Below are 14,282 nucleotides of genomic sequence, written 5' to 3'. Positions count from 1 at the left end.
GGTTCTCGCTGAAAAACGGTAAGCCTATAGACCAAGGAAATATAGTCGCCGGCAGGGTCCATTCAAATCTCCTATAAAGCGATCCTTGGTGCAAGCATCACGTCCCCATGCTAATGCACGAGCTCTCGTCGATTAATGGCATGATTAAACAGATATCTGAAAGTTGGTTCTCGCTGAAAAACGGTAAGCCTATAGCCCAAGGAAATATAGTCGCCGGCAGGGTCCATTCAAATCTCCATAAAGCGATGCACTGGTGCAAGCATCACGTCCCCATGCTAATGCACGAGCTCTAGTCGATAACGGCACGAATAAACTGATATCTGAAAATTGGTTCTCGCTGAAAAACGGTAAGCCTATAGCCCAAGGAAATATAGTCGCCGGCAAGGTCCATTCAAATCTCCATAAAGCGATGCACTGGTGCAAGCATCACGTCCCTATGCTAATGCACGAGCTCTAGTCGAATAACGGCACGAATAAACTGATATCTGAAAATTGGTTCTCGCTGAAAAACGGTAAGCCTATAGCCCAAGGAAATATAGTCGCCGGCCGGGTCCATTCAAATCTCTATAAAGCGATGCATTGGTGCAAGCATCACGTCCCCATGCTAATGCACGAGCTCTCGTCGATTAATGGCATGAATAAACAGATATCTGAAAGTTGGTTCTCGCTGAAAAAACGGTAAGCCTATAGCCCACGAAAGTATCGTCGCCGGCCGGGTCCACTCAAATCTCCATAAAGCGATGTACTGCTGCAAGCATGACATCCCCATGCTAATGTACGAGCTCTCGTCGATTAACGGCACGAATAAACTGATATCTGAAAATTTGTTCTTGCTGAAAAACGGTAAGCCTATAGCCCAAGGAAATATAGTCGCCGGAAGGGTACATTCAAATCTCTATAAAGCTATGCATTCGTGCAAGCATCACGTCCCCATGCTAATGCACGAGCTCTCGTCGATTAATGGCATGAATAAACAGATATCTGAAAGTTGGTTCTCGCTGAAAAAACGGTAAGCCTATAGCCCACGAAAGTATCGTCGCCGGCCGGGTCCACTCAAATCTCCATAAAGCGATGCACTGGTGCAAGCATCACGTCCCCATACTAATGCACGAGCTCTCGTCGATTAATGGCATGATTAAACAGATATCTGGAAAGTTGGTTCTCGCTGAAAAAACGGTAAGCCTATAGCCCACGAAAGTATCGTCGCCGGCAGGGTCCACTCAAATCTCCATAAAGCGATGCACTGGTGCAAGCATCACGTCCCTATGCTAATGTACGAGCTCTAGTCGATTAACGGCACGAATAAACTGATATCTGAAAATTGGTTCTCGCTGAAAAACGGTAAGCCTATAGCCCAAGGAAATATAGTCGCCGGCAGGGTCCATTCAAATCTCCATAAAGCGATGCACTGGTGCAAGCATCACGTCCCATGCTAATGCACGAGCTCTCGTCGATTAATGGCATGGATTAAACAGATATCTGAAAGTTGGTTCTCGCTGAAAAAACGGTAAGCCTATAGCCCACGAAAGTATCGTCGCCGGCCGAGTCCACGCAAATCTCCATAAAGCGATGTACTGCTGCAAGCATGACATCCCCTATGCTAATGTACGAGCTCTCGTCGATTAACGGCACGAATAAACTGATATCTGAAAATTTGTTCTCGCTGAAAAACGGTAAGCCTATAGCCCAAGGAAATATAGTCGCCGGCAGGGTCCATTCAAATCTCTATAAAGCGATGCATTGGTGCAAGCATCACGTCCCCATGCTAATGCACGAGCTCTCGTCGATTAATGGCATGATTAAACAGATATCTGAAAGTTGGTTCTCGCTGAAAAAACGGTAAGCCTATAGCCCACGAAAGTATCGTCGCCGGCCGGGTCCACTCAAATCTCCATAAAGCGATGCACTGCTGCAAGCATGACATCCCCATGCTAATGTACGAGCTCTCGTCGATTAACGGCACGAATAAACTGATATCTGAAAATTTGTTCTCGCTGAAAAACGGTAAGCCTATAGCCCAAGGAAATATAGTCGCCGGCAGGGTCCATTCAAATCTCTATAAAGCGATCCATTGGTGCAAGCATCACGTCCCCATGCTAATGCACGAGCTCTCGTCGATTAATGGCATGATTAAACAGATATCTGAAAGTTGGTTCTCGCTGAAAAAACGGTAAGCCTATAGCCCACGAAAGTATCGTCGCCGGCAGGGTCCACTCAAATCTCCATAAAGCGATGTACTGCTGCAAGCATGACATCCCTATGCTAATGTACGACCTCTCGTCGGTTAACGGCGCGAATAAACTGATATCTGAAATTTGTTCTCGCTGAAAAACGGTAAGCCTATAGCCCAAGGAAATATAGTCGCCGGCAGGGTCCATTCAAATCTCTATAAAGCGATCCATTGGTGCAAGCATCACGTCCCCATGCTAATGCACGAGCTCTCGTCGATTAATGGCATGATTAAACAGATATCTGAAAGTTGGTTCTCGCTGAAAAAACGGTAAGCCTATAGCCCACGAAAGTATCGTCGCCGGCAGGGTCCATTCAAATCTCCATAAAGCGATGTACTGCTGCAAGCATGACATCCCCATGCTAATGTACGACCTCTCGTCGGTTAACGGCGCGAATAAACTGATATCTGAAATTTGTTCTCGCTGAAAAACGGTAAGCCTATAGCCCAAGGAAATATAGTCGCCGGCAGGGTCCATTCAAATCTCTATAAAGCGATGCATTGGTGCAAGCATCACGTCCCCATGCTAATGCACGAGCTCTCGTCGATTAATGGCATGATTAAACAGATATCTGAAAGTTGGTTCTCGCTGAAAAAACGGTAAGCCTATAGCCCACGAAAGTATCGTCGCCGGCCGGGTCCACTCAAATCTCCATAAAGCGATGCACTGGTGCAAGCATCACGTCCCCATGCTAATGTACGAGCTCTCGTCGATTAACGGCACGAATAAACTGATATCTGAAAATTTGTTCTCGCTGAAAAACGGTAAGCCTATAGCCCAAGGAAATATAGTCGCCGGCAGGGTCCATTCAAATCTCTATAAAGCTATGCATTCGTGCAAGCATCACGTCCCCATGCTAATGCACGAGCTCTCGTCGATTAATGGCATGAATAAACAGATATCTGAAAGTTGGTTCTCGCTGAAAAAACGGTAAGCCTATAGCCCACGAAAGTATCGTCGCCGGCCGGGTCCACTCAAATCTCCATAAAGCGATGTACTGCTGCAAGCATGACATCCCCATGCTAATGTACGAGCTCTCGTCGATTAACGGCACGAATAAACTGATATCTGAAAATTTGTTCTTGCTGAAAAACGGTAAGCCTATAGCCCAAGGAAATATAGTCGCCGGCAGGGTCCATTCAAATCTCTATAAAGCGATCCATTGGTGCAAGCATCACGTCCCCATGCTAATGCACGAGCTCTCGTCGATTAATGGCATGATTAAACAGATATCTGAAAGTTGGTTCTCGCTGAAAAAACGGTAAGCCTATAGCCCAAGGAAATATAGTCGCCGGCAGGGTCCATTCAAATCTCCATAAAGCGATGCACTGGTGCAAGCATCACGTCCCCTATGCTAATGTACGAGCTCTAGTCGATTAACGGCACGAATAAACTGATATCTGAAAATTGGTTCTCGCTGAAAAACGGTAAGCCTATAGCCCAAGGAAATATAGTCGCCGGCAGGGTCCATTCAAATCTCCATAAAGCGATGCACTGGTGCAAGCATCACGTCCCCATGCTAATGTACGAGCTCTCGTCGATTAACGGCACGAATAAACTGATATCTGAAAATTGGTTCTCGCTGAAAAACGGTAAGCCTATAGCCCAAGGAAATATAGTCGCCGGCAGGGTCCATTCAAATCTCCATAAAGCGATGCACTGGTGCAAGCATCACGTCCCTATGCTAATGTACGAGCTCTAGTCGATTAACGGCACGAATAAACTGATATCTGAAAATTGGTTCTCGCTGAAAAACGGTAAGCCTATAGCCCACGAAAGTATCGTCGCCGGCCGGGTCCACTCAAATCTCCATAAAGCGATGCACTGGTGCAAGCATCACGTCCCCATGCTAATGTACGAGCTCTCGTCGATTAACGGCACGAATAAACTGATATCTGAAAATTTGTTCTCGCTGAAAAACGGTAAGCCTATAGCCCAAGGAAATATAGTCGCCGGCAGGGTCCATTCAAATCTCTATAAAGCGATGCATTGGTGCAAGCATCACGTCCCCATGCTAATGCACGAGCTCTCGTCGATTAATGGCATGAATAAACAGATATCTGAAAGTTGGTTCTCGCTGAAAAAACGGTAAGCCTATAGCCCACGAAAGTATCGTCGCCGGCCGGGTCCACTCAAATCTCCATAAAGCGATGTACTGCTGCAAGCATGACATCCCCATGCTAATGTACGAGCTCTCGTCGATTAACGGCGCGAATAAACTGATATCTGAAATTTGTTCTCGCTGAAAAACGGTAAGCCTATAGCCCAAGGAAATATAGTCGCCGGCAGGGTCCATTCAAATCTCTATAAAGCGATGCATTGGTGCAAGCATCACGTCCCCATGCTAATGCACGAGCTCTCGTCGATTAATGGCATGAATAAACAGATATCTGAAAGTTGGTTCTCGCTGAAAAACGGTAAGCCTATAGCCCACGAAAGTATCGTCGCCGGCAGGGTCCACTCAAATCTCCATAAAGCGATGCACTGGTGCACGCATCACGTCCCCATGCTAATGCACGAGCTCTCGTCGATTAACGGCACGAATAAACTGATATCTGAAAATTGGTTCTCGCTGAAAAACGGTAAGCCTATAGCCCAAGGAAATATAGTCGCCGGCAGGGTCCATTCAAATCTCTATAAAGCGATGCACTGGTGCAAGCATCACGTCCCCATGCTAATGCACGAGCTCTCGTCGATTATTGGCATGATAAACAGATATCTGAAAGTTGGTTCTCGCTGAAAAAACGGTAAGCCTATAGCCCACGAAAGTATCGTCGCCGGCTGGGTCCACTCAAATCTCCATAAAGCGGTGTACTGCTGCAAGCATGACATCCCCATGCTAATGTACGAGCTCTCGTCGATTAACGGCACGAATAAACTGATATCTGAAAATTTGTTCTTGCTGAAAAACGGTAAGCCTATAGCCCAAGGAAATATAGTCGCCGGCCGGGTCCATTCAAATCTCTATAAAGCTATGCATTCGTGCAAGCATCACGTCCCCATGCTAATGCACGAGCTCTCGTCGATTAATGGCATGATTAAACAGATATCTGAAAGTTGGTTCTCGCTGAAAAAACGGTAAGCCTATAGCCCACGAAAGTATCGTCGCCGGCCGGGTCCACTCAAATCTCCATAAAGCGATGTACTGCTGCAAGCATGACATCCCCATGCTAATGTACGAGCTCTCGTCGATTAACGGCACGAATAAACTGATATCTGAAAATTTGTTCTCGCTGAAAAACGGTAAGCCTATAGCCCAAGGAAATATAGTCGCCGGCAGGGTCCATTCAAATCTCTATAAAGCGATCCATTGGTGCAAGCATCACGTCCCCATGCTAATGCACGAGCTCTCGTCGATTAATGGCATGATTAAACAGATATCTGAAAGTTGGTTCTCGCTGAAAAAACGGTAAGCCTATAGCCCACGAAAGTATCGTCGCCGGCCGGGTCCACTCAAATCTCCATAAAGCGATGTACTGCTGCAAGCATGACATCCCCATGCTAATGTACGAGCTCTCGTCGATTAACGGCACGAATAAACTGATATCTGAAAATTTGTTCTCGCTGAAAAACGGTAAGCCTATAGCCCAAGGAAATATAGTCGCCGGCAGGGTCCATTCAAATCTCTATAAAGCGATGCATTGGTGCAAGCATCACGTCCCCATGCTAATGCACGAGCTCTCGTCGATTAATGGCATGATTAAACAGATATCTGAAAGTTGGTTCTCGCTGAAAAACGGTAAGCCTATAGCCCAAGGAAATATAGTCGCCGGCCGGGTCCACTCAAATCTCCATAAAGCGATGCACTGGTGCAAGCATCACGTCCCTATGCTAATGTACGAGCTCTCGTCGATTAACGGCACGAATAAACTGATATCTGAAATTGGTTCTCGCTGAAAAACGGTAAGCCTATAGCCCAAGGAAATATAGTCGCCGGCAGGGTCCACTTCAAATCTCATAAAGCGATGCATTGGTGCAAGCATCACGTCCCTATGCTAATGCACGAGCTCTCGTCGATTAACGGCATGAATAACAGATATCTGAAAGTTGGTTCTCGCTGAAAAACGGTAAGCCTATAGCCCACGAAATATAGTCGCCGGCAGGGTCCACTCAAATCTCCATAAAGCGATGCACTGGTGCAAGCATCACGTCCCCATGCTAATGCACGAGCTCTAGTCGATTAACGGCACGAATAAACTGATATCTGAAAATTGGTTCTCGCTGAAAAAACGGTAAGCCTATAGCCCAAGGAAATATAGTCGCCGGCAGGGTCCATTCAAATCTCCATAAAGCGATGCACTGGTGCAAGCATCACGTCCCTATGCTAATGTACGAGCTCTAGTCGATTAACGGCACGAATAAACTGATATCTGAAAATTGGTTCTCGCTGAAAAACGGTAAGCCTATAGCCCAAGGAAATATAGTCGCCGGCAGGGTCCATTCAAATCTCCATAAAGCGATGCACTGGTGCAAGCATCACGTCCATATGCTAATGTACGAGCTCTAGTCGGTTAACGGCACGAATAAACTGATATCTGAAAATTGGTCCTCGCTGAAAAACGGTAAGCCTATAGCCCAAGGAAATATAGTCGCCGGCAGGGTCCACTCAAATCTCCATAAAGCGATCCATTGGTGCAAGCATCACGTCCCCATGCTAATGTACGACCTCTGGTCGATAAACGGCACGAATAAACTGATATCTGAAAATTGGTTCTCGCTGAAAAACGGTAAGCCTATAGCCCAAGGAAATATAGTCGCCGGCAGGGTCCATTCAAATCTCCATAAAGCGATGCACTGGTGCAAGCATCACGTCCATATGCTAATGTACGAGCTCTAGTCGATTAACGGCACGAATAAACTGATATCTGAAAATTGGTTCTCGCTCAAAAACGGTAAGCCTATAGCCCAAGGAAATATAGTCGCCGGCAGGGTCCATTCAAATCTCCATAAAGCGATGCACTGGTGCAAGCATCACGTCCATATGCTAATGTACGAGCTCTAGTCGATTAACGGCACGAATAAACTGATATCTGAAAATTGGTTCTCGCTGAAAAACGGTAAGCCTATAGCCCAAGGAAATATAGTCGCCGGCAGGGTCCACTCAAATCTCCATAAAGCGATCCATTGGTGCAAGCATCACGTCCATATGCTAATGTACGAGCTCTAGTCGATTAACGGCGCGAATAAACTGATATCTGAAATTTGTACTCGCTGAAAAACGGTAAGCCTATAGCCCAAGGAAATATAGTCGCCGGCAGGGTCCATTCAAATCTCCATAAAGCGATGCACTGGTGCAAGCATCACGTCCTCCTGCTAATGCACTACCTCTGGTCGATAAACGGCACGAATAAACTGATATCTGAAAATTGGTTCTCGCTGAAAAACGGTAAGCCTATAGCCCAAGGAAATATAGTCACCGGCCGGGTCCATTCAAATCTCTATAAAGCGATGCATTGGTGCAATCGTCACGTCCCCATGCTAATTCACGAGCTCTGGTCGATTATTGGCATTAATACACTGATATCTGAAAATTGGTTCTGGCTGAAAAAACGGTAAGCCTATAGCCCACGAAAGTATCGTCGCCGGCTGGGTCCACTCAAATATCCATAAAGCGATGTACTGCTGCATGACATCCCCATGCTAATCCACGAGCTCGCGTCATTAACGGCACGAATAAACTGATATCTGAAAATTGTTTCTCGCTGAAAGAACGGCAAGCCTATAGCCCACGAAAGTATCGTCGCCGCCCGGGTCCACTCAAATATCCATAAAGCGATGTACTGCTGCATGACATCCCCATGCTAATGCACGAGCTCTCGTCCGTTATTTGCATTAATAAACTAATAACTGAAAATTGGTTCTGGCTGAAAAAACGGTAAGCCTACAGCCCAAGGAAATATTGTCGCTGGCCGCGGGTCCACTCATATCTCCATAAAGCGATTGTTTGTCGCATACATCACGTCCCCATGCTTATAGCACAAGCTCTCGTGGATTGCCGGCACGAATGAACTGATATCTGAAAATTTGTTCTCGCTGAAAAAAGAGAAGGTAAGCCTATAGGCCACGAAAATATCGTCGTCAGCCGGGTTACTAGATTACTCCCCATGATAATTTACGAACTTTTGTTATTAACGCCATGGCAAGTGGATATCTAAAAATACGTAACCACAGGCGGGTCCAATGACTATTCTAGGCGGGTCCACTGACTTGGAGCATGCATTACTCCCCACGCTAATTGATGAGCTCTCGTCGATTTAGGGCATTAATAAACGGATATGTGAAGATTGGCTTTTGCGGCAAACGCGGTAAGGTCGAGGAAAAGGCGTCGCCAGCAAGGTGCGAAGCACGAGGCCATCGAGTCACGATGAAACTTCCAAAACTGCATCTTTGTCCAAGCTGCATGCAGTGTATGTTGATCTGGGTCATGCAGTATATGGTGAGGCTGGGTTTTAAGGCCCATCAAGTTGCTGCGTGCAACTTTTCCCTTAAATCTCCCATAAATTGTATCCTTTTGGAAATAAAGGCAAATTCAAATCTCCAATCAACGATCGGAGTGCATTCTCAATGTAGTGCAGAAGATTCCTTAGGCTATCGCAATAATGTAAATTGGTGATATTAAGATAAAGGGCAAAATCATTACCAGAAGGAAGAAAAAAATCTTTTTGACCCGGACGTGATTCGAACACGCAACCTTCTGATCTGGAGTCAGACACACTACCATTGCGCCACCGAGTCACGGCGAAAGTTACAAATCCGCAGCTTTGTCGAATCTGCATGCAGTGTTTGACTATCTGGAATGAATGATCGGAGTGCATAAAATCTCAATGTACTGCAGATGATGCCCTTAGCCTATCGCAATAATGTAGGCGAGTGACAACCCGATGAAGAGCTTTTGATCCGGACGTGATTCGAACATGCAACCTTCTTATCTGCAGTCACACGTGCGCTACTGTTGCGGCGCCAAGTTTTTTCTCTCTTTATTGCCGGTTTGTAACGCATTTACATATGTCAGCAAAACTCGATGTAAGGAAATTTAAAAGTGCCTGCCACCATTAGGTTGACGCGAGGTATTTAAAACACTTGACAGATGCTAGTTCATTTAATACTCAACTCCAGTCATTGTCATGCTTCATCAACGCCGATTATAACCTTGAAGAGATTTGTTCAATTTCAAGAAGGAAGAACAACTTTACTGGATCCTGTCGGCTGCGCCAGTAATGTTGTTTTTTCTTGCTGAAATTGATTAACTCTCTTCAAGGTGATTATCCCCGGTGATGAAGCAGGAGGAAGGTTGGAGGTAAGAAACTTGGGTATATCATCATCAGCCTATATTTTTGTCCACTACAGAACGAAGGCAACCTCTCATTACCCCTGTCTTGCGCTAGCTAATTCCAGCCTGCGCCTGCAAATTTCCTAACTTCATCACCCCACCTAGTTTTCTGCGTTCCTAGACTACGCTTCCCTTTCCTTGGGATCAATTCTGTATTTCTAATGGTCCACCGGTTATCCATCCTACGCATTACATGGCCTGCCCAGCTCCACTTTTTCCCGCTTAATGTCAACTAGAATATCCGCTATCCCTGTTTGCTCTCTGATCCACACCGCTCTCTTCCTGTCTCTTAACGTTAGGCCTAACATTTTTTGTTCCATTGCTCTTTGTGTGGTCCTTAACTTGTTCTCGAGCTTCTTTGTGAACCTTCAAGTTTCTGCCCCATATGCTAGCACCGGCAGAATGCAATGACTGTCTTTATTTTCAACGACAGTGCTAAGCTCCGAGTCAGGATTTGGTAGCGCCTGCCATATGCACTCCCACCCAATTTTATTCTTCTATAAAATCATTTCTCATGATCAGCGTCCCCTTCGAGTAACTGACCAAGCTAAACGTACTCCTTTACAGATTGTAGAGGCTGACTGGCGATCCAGAATTCTTGTTCCATTGCCAGGCTATTGAACATTATCTTTGTCTTCTGCATATTAATCTTCAACCCCACTCTTACACTTTCTCGGTTAGGCTCCTCCACCATTTCTGGTAATTTTTCCCCATTGTTGCTGAATAGGACAATGTAATCTGCAAACCGAAGGTTACTGAGATATTCGCCGTGGATCCTCACTCCTAAGCCTCCCCAGCCAAAGCTTGAAAACTTCTAAGCATGCAGTGAATAGCATTGGAGAGATTGTGTATCCTTGCCTGACCTCTTTCTTGATACGTAACTTTCTACTTTTCCTGTGGAGAACCAAGGTAGCTGTGGAATCCTTGTAGATATTTGCCAAGATATTCACGTATGCCTCCTGTACGCCTTGATTTTTCATTGCCTCTACGACTGCTGGCATCTCTACTGAATTAAATGCTTTTTCATAATCTATAAAAGCCATATAGAGAGGTTGGTTGTACTCGGTAGATTTCTCTATTAACTGATTGATGACGTGGATATGATCCATCGTAGAATATCCCTTCCTGAAGCCAGCTTGTTCTCTTGGTTGGCTGAAGTGAAGTGTTGCCCTGATTCTATTGGAAATTATCTTGGTGAATATTTTATACAATACTGAAAACAAGCTAATGGGCCTATAATTCGATTATTTAACGTCTCCCTTCTTATGGATTAGAGTAACGTTGGTGTTCTTGCAGTTCTACATATTGCAGTGAAAATATTTATACAGTCAAATGCAGAGATTTCAGAACAGCGCTGATGAAAAACACACAAGTAAACAGCGCCTTACTCGTCTACTTTTTTCCCAAGTTCAAACCTAGGACAACTGTTCCTACGTACGACCAACCGAGTCTCACTGTTCGACCACCAAGTGGTTACGGCCCAGACTTAAATTGCATCGTATGGAGTCTTACTGATCTGTCAGTTTAGCGATTACAGCCTAGACTGAAAGGAATGGGTTCCAGGCAGTCTTTAGACACACTTCAGAAAACCATAAAAAAGGGAAGTGGCAACTGCTGGCCCGCCTCAGGGATCCCTTAACCAATGCGGTTACAACTTAACTAAACCACCTACTTGGTTGCGCCGCGCTTAGTACTAAAAATTCTAGAGATTCAAATGACTGGATTCCACAAACTCACTTCGTGCCCCGCAAACGAGGGCATGGAGGGCAACACAAAGGCAGACCTGCTTGCTCGCGTACTAAGCATCTGAGCTGCGGACGGACCTGGTGATGAGCCCCCCTCTACACCGCGCGACTTCCTCGAACACCAAAGACAGGAGCAGATGCAATATGGACGCCCTCACCCAAAGTTAAACTGTCAACAGGCGAGGAATTGGCGCCGACTTCAAACACACGCGTACCCAAACCTACATCCACTTACCCGTATTCGCCAAACACGATAGACTGACGAATGGCCGTGGTGCGGGGACACGACAACGTTACCGCACATCACGTGGATATGCCCAAACAGACCGACCCATATAAACTCCACACAACTATAAAATACACAGGATTTTAACAGGCAGTGGGACGCGTGACTTGCGCACGAGGATTAGGACGGCCAACTGGCTCTCCTGGACCAAGCCCAGCGGGCCGCTCGCGACAGTGGAGCCCTGGACTAGGGGCCCCAACTATGGGACCTCAAATTTTGTTTTATTCGTTAAAGTGCCTCTCCCTCTCTCTCGTTAGCAGAGATGGTAGACTTTAGGCAAGTGTATGGCAATCTTTCCCATCATGTCTCTCTCTCTCTCTTTACTGTCCCCAAGCTCTTAGCGATTCCTCGCTGCCTGGGTGCCTCTAATTTGTGTCGTCATGTTTCTTCGTAATTGTCCGCAGGCCCGCTCGCATAGAATACCAGGAGTGACACGCGCACAGGCAGTTAACAAGCACTCCGTCAAAGCAGCGTTTTTGTCGAATCCTAAGTTGTCGCTACGCTTGATATCAGCTTTTAACGACTGGGATGTTCTCCCTTTGGGGAATTCTTGTCACCGTCTACGCGCAGGTCATAGACCGCGTAAAGCGTGTTTGCCATTGTGGGTTCTTTGCCGTAGACATTTAGACCTGAAAAAAGGGCTTTCGAAATCATCACCCCCCACCTTTGGCGACAGTGTCAACGCTCCCAGATTCATGGCCAGAGATCAGTAGTTAATTAATTACCCCTGCATTCGAGCGCTTCACGCAGAGTCAATTACCGTGCAGAGAGAGAGAGAGAGAGTCGAGAAATTGCTTGTATACTTAGTGCGTCTCGCCGCCTAATCTGCACGTTTGAGAAATGAGCCGCTTAACAGAGCCTTTCCAGGGGCCACGAGAAGTGCCACATTTTATATCCGTGCAGTTTACGCCTGCTTTTAAGCAAAGCTTTATAGGCTCACAAGCTTCGGCGGTGGTTGGGTTGTGTTGTGTTTAATGGCGCATAAGCAACTAAGGCTATCATGCGCCAACCACTGGGGATCGTGCAGAAAGGGTCCAAGCTGAATTGCACATACTAGGGACAAAAAGAAAGAGAAACAGAAAGAAACAGAGAAAGAGAAAGGGAAAGAGAGAAAGAGAGTGAGCTGAAGAAATAATGAGAGAGGAAAATAAAGAAATAAAGAGAGAGGTAGAGGGAGAGAGAGAGAAGGAGGAGGAGAAAGAAAGATAGAAAGAGGAAGAGAGAGAATGAGAAAAATGAGATTCATTTCAGAGGGACTAACGTTTTAAAAAGAAAGTATAATTCACATATCGACAGCAAGTTCGAATGTATTAAAGGTAATTTTGACATACAGACACGACAAGCTTCGCTTACCCCCTTTTCTCGACAGGGGAAGGGCTGGTGACTTTTAAATCAAGTCGCCAAGGATTTACGTGCCCTCGTATGTATATTTTTGATGTTGTAACAACTTTTTTGGAACTAATGAAATCTGAATCTGATAATGCCTGCTCGCCGCGCAAATGTCATGGGTTCATAAAGTGACGTGAGCCACATTTTATTGTGCAATATGTTCCTTTACGTGCCCATGTCAGTGGTCCTGCCACATTATATAGCAGTGGTATCACTCAGTTGACAAGTTGCAAAGCTGGCAAGCCTCGGAGCTCGTTTCTGTGCGTGCTGTCACTAGAGCCAGGACTTATCCTGTGCAAAAGAAAACCGATTGCGAAGTCAGACGCGTTGGATCCTTGCAACTTCGAATGCCCCGACCTTATCTTGAAAGAATGCTCTCCTAGCTGCTCTAAAAAATCTGTTAGGGCACTACGGGCCAAAACAATGATTGCATTTTCAGGATTGTTGTAGTGGGGGGCTCAGCATTAATTTTTACCACCTGGGGTTCTTTAATGGGTACCGGTGTAAAGATTCGTTTTTGAATTTCCCCCTCATCGAACCCGTGACCTGAAGCTTAGCAGCGCAACGCCAGAGACACTAAGCTATCATAGCGGGGTATTACTCGAAATACGACGACTGAATCTGGAAGACATGTTTCTCAGTGAAACTTTTCGCGGTTTAGACGCTCGTAACAGCGGTTATCTTCTGTGTGAGAAACGGTGCTGTAGTAAGGTGGAGTCGAACTGGTGACGCAGATCGTTAATTTTGATGCATCTTAAGCACAACAAGTGCTTTCAATCTTGCAAGAACTTGTGGCCCTCAGCGCAATTTGGCGATTTGGAATTGCAGTCGTTCCCAAGCGCAGGCATTTCGAATCGAAGCCACTATTCGTAAGTACGAATATTTTTCAAATAGTTTTAGGGGACATCCCATATCGCAAACTGCGGGCGATGAAACATAAAACTGGAGCGAACGTGCAACCGATTTAACCCCGGTACCCATAGAAGCACATAAAACACATGTTACTTATAGGAGCACGCTAATTAGTCGCTTAGGGAGGCGGACTTTACTGGCTAAACTGCAATCATCCACACTCGCCATTCACAATGAGTGCCGAGTGGGCGAATATACTGCCTATTTGCTGGAACGCACCATTTACAGCGAAGCTGTTAAAGGCTGGGTTCCAGGAGATCGCGTCCGTAGATCGGCCGGCGTGTACAATTTCGGCTCCATGTGCATGATAGTTTTGCTCCATGTGCGTGGCGGTTTCCCGCCAATTCTGCCTTAGCACAGGTGTCAAAACGTGATGACTGGTCCATTGT

General features: G+C 46.0%; 1 non-coding gene across 1 annotated transcript; it reads right to left on the bottom strand.

Annotated features, from left to right (window-relative positions):
* Positions 1-8,894: 8,894 nt before the first annotated feature.
* On the bottom strand, positions 8,895-8,966 carry Trnaw-cca (transfer RNA tryptophan (anticodon CCA)). Its single transcript has one exon. It is a non-coding gene; the product is annotated as a tRNA-Trp (tRNA).
* Positions 8,967-14,282: the final 5,316 nt, after the last annotated feature.

This window comes from Dermacentor silvarum, chromosome 10 (genome assembly GCF_013339745.2).
Source record: "Dermacentor silvarum isolate Dsil-2018 chromosome 10, BIME_Dsil_1.4, whole genome shotgun sequence".
Classification (NCBI taxonomy): Eukaryota; Metazoa; Arthropoda; class Arachnida; order Ixodida; family Ixodidae; genus Dermacentor; species Dermacentor silvarum.
This window is presented reverse-complemented; position numbering and strand designations above follow the sequence as displayed.